Below are 14,721 nucleotides of genomic sequence, written 5' to 3' on the forward strand. Positions count from 1 at the left end.
TAGACTTGTTCAAATTGTGATGAAATATGCAAATCTGTATTTTTAAGGAATTTTTTTGTCATTTTTGGTCAAAATTTGACTTACATTGTATGTAATTCTTGTACTGTATAAACCCTATCAATTCACCCAGAAAAAAATAATTAATATGATTTTAAATAATTGAATTAATTAGGAAATCATCAAAGCCAAAATAATTTTAGTGTAGAATTATCAGAAAGTTCAACTTTTTTTGACAGTTCATAGTGAAATGCTTACCATCTTGGAGGATTAAAACATGTAAAGGCAACTTTCCTGAATCCCAACTTTGACATATTCTGAACCGTCATTTATTGTGCCCTGTATGTTATCTAAAAGAAATTGCTCAAAATAGTCAATAGAGATAGAGATAGAGGTAGAGAAAGTTCTAATTTCCATTTATGGTTGACTTGGTAAGGATAAAATAAAATTACTTTTTGAGGAAAAAAATAGAGTGGTCAATTAAATGGGGGTGGTCAAAGTGATAGGGATTTTATGGTAAAGCTGGACTGTATAAAGATTCCTCATGTGCTATTTATAGCAATTATGCAATCTGTGTAAACAGTGCAATGAAAGTGTAACATGATTCCTTATAATGCTTTTGATGACCTTGAACTTCTTAAGTTTCAAACCTTTGTCTCTTCAGTGTGCTTTCTCGGAGTATGTACAGTCTCAACTTATTAAACAGAACTCACAATGTTAATCAAAGATATCCACCTTCTTCATCAATACATGTGTCACAAAAGGTTATTCTCTACATAACTCAACAGAGCTCTGTCAACTGTTGAGTTGCTTGTTCTTTCAAAACCGCTGGTCAGACAGCTTTAATATTTAGTTTACTTGTCCGTAGGATGACCTTAGTGAGATAATTTCATACAGTAAGGAAATACTTAATTTTGTATCCATGTCTATAGTAGCTTCAGGGACTTTGGCCCTATGTTCTATTTCATATGGAAACTATTTAAGTCAACTACCGGTACTAATGAAATGCTCGTCCAATTGAACACAAAAATTACATTTGTGTCCCTCATTAATTTACATAGATCACTTTATCAAAAGAATCTCCAAAATTTCAGTTACCTTGCGTGAGACTGTTTGGCACCAGTACATTATGATGTCTGCAAGCTACACGTAGTTACAGGGCAGTATTTCATCATGTTTTTTTTTAATTAGAGGAAGGATATCTGTTTGTGTCAAAGCAAACATTGGATGGGGTCTCAAACGAAGCCATCTTGTTGTACTTACGCACAAACGACGTGTGCAGGAATGGACCACAGATGGCGCTATACATCACAATTTCTATTTTGATTCGAAAAAGTTGAGATATATGCAAATGACTTGCTAATTTTGACTTTCCAGTGCTGACAAAATCTTGTCAGGTATTAGACGTGAAGGCCCTTTTCTGTAAATTTGTCTGCTGACATGCACGGGGGACGGAGACTGCCACTCGATGTACACACACCAACACCGAAACATACGCCATTAAATAAAGACCACTTCTATTTGTACATCAGGCATATGTCTCGATAAAATGTCACTTTCTAGCTAGACAAATTTTTGAGATTTCAGTTGTTAATTGTGAAGTACTCACATTATCAGCACTCAGTTTAGATGAATAGGTATATAGTCGGAACTATATCAACAATCCCTTAAATATCTTTTGTCCAGCATAATTTATCCACTGATAAAGTGACAAAAGATTACATCTTTGTACCATAACCTTTCCATTTCTGTCAAAGGTGTGAAGTCAACCAGTTTCTTGGCATTTATAGATTGTCAACCGAGTATGTTTTATTACTAAAATTACCATGCAGATATTCAAGGAAACTGTGAAAATGAGTCACTCACTGACTATACATTAGGAGTATGTTAGATAATGGGAGAATATATTTCACATAATTAGTTAAGTACTTGAACAATCAGATAGCTTTGAACTTTTTGCATGCTTAATATCACACTTAGCAACTTAAGTGTTTATTCAACTGGTTATTTCTATCTTGCTGCTGCATCCAAAAAGGGATGACAATTTTTCATTGCTGTCAGCTTGCAGTAAAGTATTTCAGCAGAAATTTCCATGCTGGGAAAAGGGATGATACTGTTCCAGTACAACTGTAACAACCAGTCAAAACTTTCAATATGGCTGTGCTGTTTAGATTAACGTTTGTAGATTTTAACAATCAATATGATGATGTGTTTGCACAATTTAGGACAAATTCTGTGAAATATTTGTTGCAGTAAGAAAATAAGATATAGGATCAACAAAAGTGACAATATTGTCTTAATCTTACACTCTCTCCCAGTACATGATTGTACATATCTGCAATAAATCTTTAAATCTTCAAACTGGTTGCAGGAATATACATATTGGCTTCTAAATTACAGCTTGTCATAAAAATTATTTTGCCTTTTAAAGAGAAGAAACTGTTTAATGAAGGTTATCTAATTATAAAGCATAATGCTTTACAAATTTAGTTCTGCTTTCCCATTGTACATCATAAATTATTTGAAGAATACAATACCCGTAATGTTAGCATTTATATTTTGTAGTCATGTGATTTAACTGCAGGCTAGTGTAAGCTGAGAGAAATAACCCTTGGAAAGCGATATTCCAAAGTCATTAATTTGATGCATACAAAATTTTTGATACAGTTAGATCAACGGATCAGATTTTGCCTCTCTTTCAAAGGGCTCAGTTTATTCCACATCTGCTTTCAGTAATGTTTCATGACTTACAGATCATATATTTTGTATGTTGTAATTTTAGCATGATGTGTTGTATGGAATAGAATCCTGCTGTTCTGTGCAAAACATCCATTCTCTCTAACATTTGTCAGTGCCGATAATCTTTAACTTTGCCAAAATCTTAGAATAATTCAGTGATGGGTGAATCGTGTAACAGCGTCTCACCGGATAATGTGATGTGAGAACTGTGAAGATGTAGTGTGAATTGGATCCGTGAACTGTGTTATCTGCTAGCCGTCAAAGCAGCTTAGTCCCTTAAGAATAATTTGATGGGAGCCTTTGAATTTAGAAGACATGAGTGAACATCCTTCACACTTCAAAACTTGATGCTTCAGACACGATTTAGTGGATTTCCATCACCTACAGCTTGACATTTCGTTTCCATTTAACATCAGTGTATGCAGACTGAAGCGAATAAGTCTGCCGCTCAAAAGACATCATTATATCTCAGATGTGCATGGTAGATGCCTTAATCTAGAGGCTTTAGGATATGAATACGCTGTGAAGAAATAGTAAAGCCGTGAAAAGTAGTTTGTCTTATAATTTCATCAACGCTTAAAGCCCTACGCATAGAGCAATAACACATTTTCGGCCAATCAAGGAATGGACTGTATTACATGGAAGAGCTAAATTAAAAAATTGTTTATATTAAAAATATACATATTTTGAAAAACATCTAAAAATCAATTCAAAAAATTCATTTTAATTTAATATTTAATGTCAACATTAATGAATGTCAAAAGCATATTCACGGCTCAGAGCAAGTAAAACACCTTATATTTCAAAAAATGAGCTTTTCCAAATACATGCTAACTGAAAATTCATATTCTATGAAAATTTGTAGCACCAAATATGCATAAAGTCCTCAAGGACATAGGTAAATTTTTTCCAACAGTGCAAGTCAAGAAGTTTAAGATTTTCCACTATCCATTTTCCTGTTACTTTCAAAACATGGAAAATCTCAGTTTCATCCATCTTTCTTTTTAGGCCATTGTCAGTGATGACATCAGAATGTATGTGTTAGGACTGTTTTATTTCTATTTAGCTCAGTTAAAATCCTCAAAATAGCTGCCAAGTGGCACATAACAGGAGAAATAGTAAATATGTACTACAAACAATTCAACACACTTAAACATAAAATTCCTTCATATTTTTCAGAAACATTCAAGAAGTAACATTTGAAAACACAGACTTTAATTAAATGAATTATAGATATAAATGTTGACCTTTTTCATCCTTTCTCACTGAATTGAAAATTTTACCATATCATTGTACAAAGTATGTTGGCAGGTAACTTCAGGAATTAGTCTTTGCCAGTATGGTCTTATGTTTGTGCAAAGATTTCTTGTATAGTGTGAGGTTGTCCTCGTTCTAGAAGTACGACATGTTTGTGGACAGTGAGTATTTCACAGTCAGCACATGTAAATCATATGCAAATGAGATGTAAAATTATTCAAATCTTATGCAAGAGTCTTGAGCTGTGGTTGTGCACAAGTTGTGACTTGTTTTATTCCATTGGGAAAGGTCACTGTAGTGATGTAAGTCTATCTGTGTCAGGTGTTCGTTGGTTTGTTTGTTTGTTTTTTGTCTTCACTTGTAAATTGTGTTGTTGGAGAGCATGAAACAATGCACTGAGGGCTTTTTCAGAGGAGGATGTCTTCGAAGACATCATGTACATAAATATTAGCATACAGTGTATCTGCACATTGTAGCTGGTTGTTCATCTTTCTGCAACTATTTTTGACGTTGTTTTGTTTGTTTGTTTTTTATCCCCTCCACTCATTTAAGTTGCACAAGTGATTTGCACCCTTCCCATCATGCCTCATTCTTTTCTCCCCCTTTTGCACACCCTGTTCCTATGGCAACCACTAGACCAGATGACCAAAACAAAACGCAACGATGATATGGTTTGGCCCATCAGTAGTCATCACCATAGCAACCAGCATTTGATTGACAGGTGCTAACGAGTAAGTGGCTCGTTTGCCATCAAAGATGTCGTCAGTACAGTGTATTTTGAAAGTTTGTTGATACTGTAAAAGCTGTGATGATTATATTTGGTGGTTGGTATCTTTTTAGGGCTTATGTTGTTTTTTTTCAGTTTGTTTACTGCAGTCCAGTTTGTATAGTTATGGTGGTCGCCTGTGTGATTTCTTTCCTCCAGTCATGGATCTTGCTTGCTCCAATTTTACTTTGCTTTTTGGTCTTATTTATTGATGTTCCCTGTATTCAGAGTCTCCGTTCTTGATCTCATCTGCTTTCATTTATTTTGATCCCTAGATCATTGATGTCAACGAAAAGAAATACCATGCCAATCTGTGAAACAGTTTTGGACAAAAATGATGTTGATTTAAAAATGTGTTCTTTCAATTCTTGACCTTTTCAGTATTGTTTACTGTAGATGTCTCCACATTTTGTTATGTGTATTTATCTCTCTAAGTGTTCCCATTTGTCATCTTTTATGTCAAATGACCTCTTCAAAAGATTTCCCTTGAATCAAGACAGAGTTAGATAAATTTGCCATGAAAACATGTTGAGAAAGTAAAATTGACAGTTATTATCGGTCTGTTCAGTTTCCTGCTAGATTTACAAATTATATTGTTGTTTCCATTATTTCAGACAGCTGTCTGATCTCTCATCTCTAATTGGTTTTCTAGAATTTCAAATCTACCAATCAGAGCTGCTGGTATCTCAAAACTACCAGTCCATATTATGAAATGCTGTAAAAATGATTTTGTTACAAAATATTTGAACTGAATCTTGATGATAATATGTCACTCAAAATAACAGACTTGATGTTTGTTCATGTACAAAGTGCCCTCATTTTTCAGATATTTATTATCTTTTTATGTAGTTGTCAAAATTCAGTCAGTGTTGAATGCTTACAAAAATGAATTTTCTCCAAGATTTCCTTAAAAACATTTCAATTTAATTTTTTTGACTCTGAATGATAAGCTCTCTGTTATTTCACATAGATTATGTATTTGAGGCTGTCACTTCACCAAATATGAAATGAAAAAAAATTTATATCCCAAAGTATAATTGAGCTGGCCTTTCAAATTTTTGAAGCAATTCAGAAATTTTGTACCGTTAACAGTGGAGATGTATAACCAAAGGACATAATCATTGAAAACACATCTCAAGAACATAATCATTGGAAACACATCTCGTTTCGCATTTAGGATTTTCAATGACCAAAACTTTGTAGCATGAAGTGGTTCCTCTTTTGTCAAGCCATATCATTCAAATTTCAAAAAAAACCAGATTTTTAATAGAATGCATCGTCATAGACTTGCTGTAGCAGAGAAGGAAAGATATTATTTTTTTCCAGAAGCAGTCAATACTTTACTAATGCATTTTTTAAACATTAATATGGCATTGAATTCACAAGATCTGTTCATTAAAGTTTCAGGAGAAACACAATATCCATAAATTATTTGTTTCAAGTGAATCAAAAATACTACTAAAAGCAATTTATTTAGATGACATTCCAAAAACTAAATCGTAAGGAAGAAGTCATGTACAATGTTGCTAGTGTGTTGTTTTTAGAACAGCATGATTATGTTACCATGGATACAAGATGGCTGATTGTATGGTTTCATTCAGTAACACTGATGTCTACCAATCTCAAATATCATGTAGAACAACTGAGACCATGGCTCCCCTAGTCAAATGCATAATTCTGGCAAGTTTAGTAATGCCCTTTGTCAATGAATAGATTTTTCTTGAGAAACTTCAAACTTCAAAAATAAGCAGTTTTCTACAGTTTGTTGTTCAAGTTTTTTTTTGTGTCATAGATGACAGAGGCAATATGTTGTTTCATTTATAAAATAGTGACGGTGTTAATAGCGTCTTTGAAAATCCACTGCTGTGAATAGCCCAGAAACTTGATTAATGTATCTTTGGAGACCAAAACTAAATTATTAATGCAGTTTTAATGTCAAATCAACAAAATTTTTAGTGTTGTGATCATCAACATATATTTTCTTCAGAAATTCTCATTTCACAACAAAATATGGCAAGTGCGCACTTGAAAGCAAGCCTGTCTGAATCTCTCACCTTTGACCTTTTGGTCTAGAGTTCTCATGAAGGCTAAACTTTTTTCGCAAATCAGAGATCGAACTTGTATGATGATAGTTATCAGGAGTTACGGGACATCCTGTACCTGAATATATGTATTGCTTTATTCCATTAACAAGAGGATTATTTTTATGTAGTCGTTAAATATTTATATATGTTCATATATTAATATTTCAGGATCTGTACATCTTACATGCTTATTCATGCAGAACTTTACTCTTTTCTGTTATCTCTTTTGACAGGTGGATGTGTTACCATGGTAACAGTTGAAAAGGTATCCATGACAACCAAAGAGAGTCACTTTCATTTGAAGTCCGGCCTACCTCGCATTGAATCATAGACCCCTTGGGGACTCTTCAAATTACAAAAAAGTACCGAAAAAGAGATAAAATTACTTTGAAAAAAATGAACCTACGAAGAGATTGCAGAAGATGTATTAAGGGTATAAAGGTGCCAATGCTGGAAAAAACAAAAACGGTGAAAACTACTTAATATAATGACCCAAGGCCTAGAATAGTAAAACGAAATATATATTTTGTTTGCATTTTCTTTTTCATATTTTGTGGAGAAAGTTTTTGAGCAATGATGGTGATGATGATCTTGCAGGAAATGACTTAATAAATCTTGATGCCTGCTGTCTCAGTGTTCAATTTTCACCGATCAAATCAATGGCTCAGTGCTCGTTTCTTTGAGATAAAGCAACGGAAATGTTCAATTTATGTGTATCATTTAATTTTGTTTTTTAATTGTAATGTACGTCAGTCACTCATAGACTTCATCACCATCCTTGCTAATTAAGTCAGTTTATTAAGTGAATCATCCAGCGATGGTTTTTTTTATGGATGGAAAATCCACCCACCAAAGATGTTCCAGAAGCTTTACCCTGTCCCAGTGCAATACCAGAATATAAAGTATTTATACAAAGTATTTATTTCTGCATCACTGCCAGATTGTTCTTCACCTCTCAGTGAATTATTTACATACTTTATACATTTGAGAATCAGGTTATTGTCTTTTGAGTCATTGCCCAAATGTTACAATGTTTGTTTTTTGAGTGTTGCGTTTTACTCTTCTGTGATTCTGAATGTGAAGATTGACTCACATCTTGTGTGATTCTTTGTATATCATTAAGTTTCATATGCCTACTTAGCCTAATCTTTTCTAAGCCAGCGGTGGTCCTCATGTCATCTGTGGGTCACTCAAATAGTTTGGAAAACAGGGATGAATGTTTGACACAAATAAGTCAGATGTGACCATGAAATCCTAATAGAAACATAAAGAAACCTGATTGAGTGTCAGTCTGTGATCTGTAAATCTGTAACTGACCATTTACTTAAATTGTTACATCACAGTAGATGCTGAATTACAAACTGAAGAAATTTTGTCCTTCACTAGGATTTCAAATCTCAAAAATATTAAATGGGGGCTGTCCCCAAACTGTCTGTTGTGGGAACATGTGTACTTTACTTTGCTATTGACATGCCCTTCAGGGTGTGCTAGATTACCAAGATTGTGCCATGCTTCATACCTTGACCATGAAATTGATCAAAGCTGTTGTGCTGGGATTAGGAAAACGAAATTAGCTCAAACAGAATCACTCAAAATCAGAATGAACTTAATTTGGACAGTAAACCCACTGACTTTGAGTTGTGAAACTGTTTGAGCTCTAAGAATGTTAAACACAATATGGCAAAATGGAAGTTCTTAACAGTTGACCACTATAAAAGCAGAAAGACACAAGTCATATTAGCTGCAGTAGTGAACTAATTTACCCATCTTTAAGCAAATGAATAAAGTTGCCCATGGTTTAATTTGAAAATGAGCAATGAGATCAATACAAAAAGTGAAGTTTTTCAAGTTTGTAACATTTCACAAGACGTCTCACTTCTTTGAGATTTGAAATCATCTTAGACATATTTCTGTTGAACACAAAAGCATCTTTATAATGCATAATGACATATTGAGTTCACTGTCAAAATCAACATATTACCTGCTTTCCCATGTTTCGCCAAAGTTGCCGAAGGCATTCCTCAAACCGGTATTTCTTAAAACATTCCACTACTAATTACTTGGAAATAAAACAGTAGTACCACTTTCTCCAAACTCTTACCTTTAAAAGTGCAATATTCTCAAAGGTTTTCCCCTACAAGCTTTCTTATCCCATATTCTGCCCCAGGCCCTCCATGGTGGAGTATCCCAAACCTAGGTATCCTGGACCAAAACAACCTGGGTGATACATTCTTTTAGGGGGTGATACTGTATTCTGTAATGGTTAGGTGGATTTGGACTATAGCCGATGATAGCCATGATGTAGTGTTAACCTGTAATAACTCGAAATAACTTGACATAACTAGTGTCTTCTAGCTACAAGACATATCATTTATCCTTTAAAAATGAAGACTCAGAAATCTTTTTTAAAAAAATCTAAACCAACTCGTCCCAAAGTGCAGTGTCTTTGAAAGTTTTCTTATGGGGCCCTTATCATTTCGACTCCATCCGAGAAAACCGTAAAAACCGATAGAAAAAGATTTCTGACTTCACAATCGAACTTTGACCTTTCATTTAAACTGTAACTTTTTAGTAGTTAACCAAAAATGTAAAAAAAAAACATGAAAAAATATTATAATTGTGTAACTTTCACCAATATACTTAGTCAAGCATGCTAGCATATATCTATGAATGATACCATTGCACAAATTTTACCAGAATTAATTTAAGAAAAGCTGAAAATGATAATTTGAAGCAGAGTAGAAGACATTTCTGTTGGAATGAACAAATGTTTAATACTTTAAACGCAACAGTGTTGCAACATCTTTTTAGTGTTGTAACATAAAATGAGAATTCCTGTAACCAGCTGATCAAATATTGTAAAAAACTACCTTTTTTAAAGGCATTCAGCCTCGATTGTGCAATATTTTAAAGCAGATACAGACCGTGTGAAGCAGTGTTAGTCACCAACTCCATGTTTTTATCTGTAGTATCGATAATTCTTTTCTCAATGAGAGAAGATGACAGATATATCAAGAGAACGTTGTTGTGACTTGTACATGTTCTTGATCTCATGCACAGCATTGAACAGCAACTGTCAATCAGAGAAGCAGCATTTCATTTGAGGAAAACAAAAGTATTTGTGAATTCTACTTATGAGGGCAGTGTGCAAACAGACGGTTTTGTACTTTGCAAGAGCAATTATGCATTGCTTTGCATATTTAATAGGAAGATCTTTCATCGTTTTTTCAATTTAAGCTTTAGACTTGTTTATTTATTATATCAAAACTTATTTGCATAAGACTGAATTATTTAATGTAAAGTTTTTCTCAGAGATATTGTGTATTTTTGACCTCTTCTGTGTTCCAAGCCGCTGCCCCCTCATCTTAAAATAGATTATGTACATGGAGAAATTGATGTTTTGAAGGAACGTTGATTGAATTTACAAGAGCTTCACTTTTTCATAATTTTCATAATTTTTTGTGAAATAATTGCTGCTTCAACTTGAAGCAAGAAATTTTTCAATACCAAGTTTTAAATATTTAGTAACTGAAGAATGGGGTCTTACCTCAAATTTATGAAGGTGACTCAAACTTAATTAATTGCAGATGTTGAATTACTGTACAAAAAATATGTTTCTATTTTCTAAGAATCAATGTAAAGACTTCTGGATATAAATATTTTACTTCTCAATCTATTTCTGTGCTGTACACAATTTTTCGGTAAATTCGTTCCAGTTTGTGCTCTCGTTAACGACATACATAGTAATCACGTTATGATGTGTTGTATGGTTCCCTGTGTTTTTGAAGGTTGGTGATGGATATAAAAGTTCATGGGGCTGCGGCTTGGAACACAAAACGGTTATGGCTAAGATTTCATATTAGTAATTATTTATTCGCTATTGACGTATTATTACTCATATTATTTATTGTGACACTTTTTTGCACATTGATATATATTACATTTTCAAAATCAAAGGTCGGATGAAAAACTCACTGAAATTTCTTTATCTAGTAGTTAAACCTGATATTTAACGAATTGCACAGAATTTTGAATAGCCTATTTAAGGCAAAGTAAAAAAAACTAGTTTTAGCTGTAGCACTTAGTATGTAGTCTTTATAGTGAGAGAGAAGAGAAAAAGTAATCGAACATTTTTCCTGGCATTAATAATTTATGTACTTAAAAAAACGAAAAAAAAACTTTTGCCTAGTCTTTCAAAGATGCGTAAAGGTTTCCACTTCAGAGTCATGAAGGCATCAAGGAATTCAGAGATCAAACATCAGCTCACTTTTGAAAGTGAGGCTGAAATTTACTCCTTTTATTCCTGTTTGTGATTAGTGAAAGAAGTCTTTGTAAGCTTTGAAGACTTGTGTGGACATTGACGAAAAAAGATTTTAGGCATGAAACTAAAAAAAATATATATACCAAGAGAACCTTTGAGACATTGTCTATGCCAGAGTAGGAAGTAGGACCTTCTCAAGATCTTTTTTTGAATATAACCATTGTACTTATGGAATGATGAAGTTGGCTTTCACAAGAGGAGAAGTTTAAAATTTCAAACAGTTTTTATTTTTATACCAAGAAATTGCATATACAAGAGAATAATGGCGTTTTATTTTTAAATGACTCACCTAAGGCTCTTTATGTTTCTGTTTGATGGCTCGTCAAAAGGGTTTCGTATTTTATGCTTGTGACGTAGTGTCCATGGTGTTCTGGCTATTCTGATGAAATATGCGTCTGAGGGCAGTCTCTTTCTATTGAAAAGGAAAGAATCGGTTGAGTGATTTTTCAAGTATGCATTTGGTCAGATAGCTTGTATAGTAGACGTTTTTTCCTTCAATCCACACTTCAGATCCAGTGAAGAGATGTCAAGTTATATCGTACCAAGATTACTCGGTACTTCATCTTTTTAATTCCATCTTTCTCTGTAATACAAGTGACGTGAACATGTGGAGTCAGTTGGTTTGGAGTATGATAATTGTGGTTTCCAAACTCTGTGGAAAAAATTTTGATACTCAGCGGAGTTTTTTAAAAATATCCAGACTTCTTTTCTTTCCAAGGGTCAGCTTCATCATTCCTGTAAGAAATATTATACAAAGGAAGTATCAATTTTTTGGAGTAGGTGAACCACCGGAGATACCTGACTTCTTTTACGGAGGTTGCTCCCTCATGTCAGGTGCTGTCCCTCCGGAACGTTCAGCGGCGTAGTTTAGACTGGTAGTCACTCACTAGGAAGTGAAATTTTGCTGAAATGAGATTGCAGGAAGAATAGGACTTTGAGCAGTAAAAAACGGTAACACAACTACTTAACAGACAATGATTCCAAGTATTAATATCAGAGAAATAAACTTACTGCTTCAAAATAAAGTGACGTCTCTGTCTCTTCCTAAACTCTCACAATGATTTGATTTTACCGGATATGGCATTAAAGCCAAACAGCTAGGGGATATGGTGAAGTGTTACTTTCTCAGCATTACCGTTACCAAGTGTCCAATATATTCTTGTTGACACATTGACTTCTGCCACAGATAAGTAAAGTAAGTCAAGTCAACTGGTTATTTTTAATCTACATCAAGGAATGTTGTAACTCAATACAGGTGAGTGGATCATTTGGATGGAAAACTTCCTTGAAATCCACGTTATTGTGTTGTTCACTGTAAGGCCAAACAAAAAATTTTGCTGTTCCGATAACCCGACCAACCCTATTTTTTACCTGCCGACCCTAAACTTTTTAAGCTATGTAAACATTGAAGTGAAAAAAGGAAAGAAAAAAGCTGCATGTTCATTAATTGGCATTTGCTTTTTGCTTGAACGAGGATGTCTTTTATGGTTCTTTCCCTTTTATATGTATGATACATTTTTCCAAAAATGTTGTGACCAGTGTTTGACCGCCCTGAACCCCTGAAAAAAGCATATTTAAAAATAAAAATATTTTGGAAAAAAAATCCCTGTTGACCCACCTACCCTATTTTTGAAAACAATGTTATCGGAACAGCACAATTTTTTTTGCCTGATGAGGGCACATTATATGTAAATAAAGCAGAACATCAAATTCTAAAAAATCTTGTTCTATGCAGTCATGAATTCATTTACTCATTTTCAAAACATTTCACATTAATGCACAGGGACTTTTGATTGAGAGGAGAAAATAATGTCTTAGAATGAAAACGAAATAAAAAAACAAAGTACGCAAACTTTGACAGAGAAAACTTTACGAATATGTACGGAGCAATACTTGGACCAAAATGCTTAGGGACTGGTCAGTTTCTTCAGCCTGGGGGGGGGGGCCCGGTGGATTCATGGGGGGGTCACCCTGTTTTTGACTTTGGTGATGGGGGGGTCACCATGTTTTTGAAATGCCCAATGGGGGGGGTCAGTGTGTTTTTGAATTTTGACACAGGCTCATCATTGCCTAAAATGCTAGTGTCAGCCACAAAATTCATCATTCAGTTGTATTTTTCGGCGCGCCCTTCGGGCGCGTAACTTTAATAATCAGTCATATTTTTCAGCACGCCCAACTTTAACATATCAAGCATACATACATCAGAGATATCTGTATGTTCAATATTTTTCAGCGTGCTCTTCAAGCTCATTACTTTAATATATCATACATCTTTCAGCATGCCCTTCAGGTGCATGACTTTAATATACAAGGCATATATATCAGAGATATCAGGATGTTTCATATTTTTGGCGCGCCCTTCGGGCGCCATACTTTCAGAGATATCTTGATGTTTGCTAAGTGAAAGTGTACCATTATGAAATCTGCATTTTATATGTAAAGGATGACAAATTCCTGATACTTTTCTGTTCTCTCTGTGAGAATTCAGTATGAGAAAGCAACATCAGCACAATATTTCACAATATATATTGATACAGTGACTTATTTAGAGATAGAAAAATGACAAGATATCTTTCCTTCTCATTGATGCAATTATTTTCCTTTGTTTCACAGGCTTTCTGTAGAAAGATGCTTTTTTATGAACAAAATAACATTTAAAAAGGCAGTTTTTGTCATTATTAGCTGTGCTTTTATGGTTTCAATGTTACAAGAAAAGGTCCTCTCAGACACTGTACACATCAGATTTGGCTAAAAAAGCTCTCTATGCATGGCTCCTCAGGAGATTTAATTTGATGGTTGGCAAGTCTTAACACCCATCAAAGTTTTTGATTCACTGCTTTTTCCTCTTTGATATTAATGATTGACATCCATTTCTGTACAACAGTTCAGGACATCTGGTTAAGCAGAGAAAGTGTGAAATACATTCACAGCTCATTCAAAATACAGCTCATTCAAAATGTACTGTATTTAAACTTTAAGATTGACACTTTGAAATTCCTATCTTACAACTGACATGTCAACAATTTCACTAAAACATAGAATGACTATTTAAAATATAAATATATGTAAAATGTAAAATATAATATATATATATATATATATATATATATATTGTCGCGCCCGGGGGGGGGGGAGGGGGTCACCCTGTTTTCGAAATTTTGAATAGGGGGGGTCAGCCACTTTTTGACGTCGGCAAAAAATAATCCACCGGCCCCCCAGGCCGAAGAAACTGACCAGTCCCTTACAAATATTGAACAATCACTGTGCTATGGTAAAATTGTCCTCAGATAGGGAGGGTGATGGCTAGTTGCTCTGCTGTAGATATATGTGTGTGTATATATATATATATATATATATATATATATATATATATATATATATATATATATTATATGTGTGTGTGTGTGTGTGTGTGTTTGTGTGTGTGTGTGTGTGGTGTGTGTGTGTGTGTGTGTGTGTGTGTGTGTGTGTGTGTGTGTGTGTGTGTGTGTGTGTGTGTGTGTCTGTTAGGGTAGAGTATAACCGTGAAAGTTTATATGCAGCAAACTATGATGAAA

General features: G+C 34.1%; 1 protein-coding gene across 14 annotated transcripts in view; it reads left to right on the plus strand.

The window, feature by feature from the left end:
- LOC139116798 (CUGBP Elav-like family member 4) overlaps nucleotides 1-12,189 on the plus strand; it is a 119,673-nt gene extending 107,484 nt beyond the window's left edge. For 13 of the 14 annotated variants that reach the window (XM_070679472.1, XM_070679474.1, XM_070679466.1 and 10 more), the window contains one exon: nucleotides 7,077-12,189. The gene's annotated coding sequence lies outside the window, so the exon portion shown is untranslated. Of the gene's footprint in view, nucleotides 1-4,629; nucleotides 4,725-7,076 lie in introns of all 14 variants that reach the window. The other variant, XR_011548383.1, reaches the window with a different exon arrangement.
- The last annotated feature ends 2,532 nt before the right edge of the window (nucleotides 12,190-14,721 follow it).

This window comes from Ptychodera flava, chromosome 18, assembly GCF_041260155.1.
Source record: "Ptychodera flava strain L36383 chromosome 18, AS_Pfla_20210202, whole genome shotgun sequence".
Lineage (NCBI taxonomy): Eukaryota > Metazoa > Hemichordata > Enteropneusta > Ptychoderidae > Ptychodera > Ptychodera flava.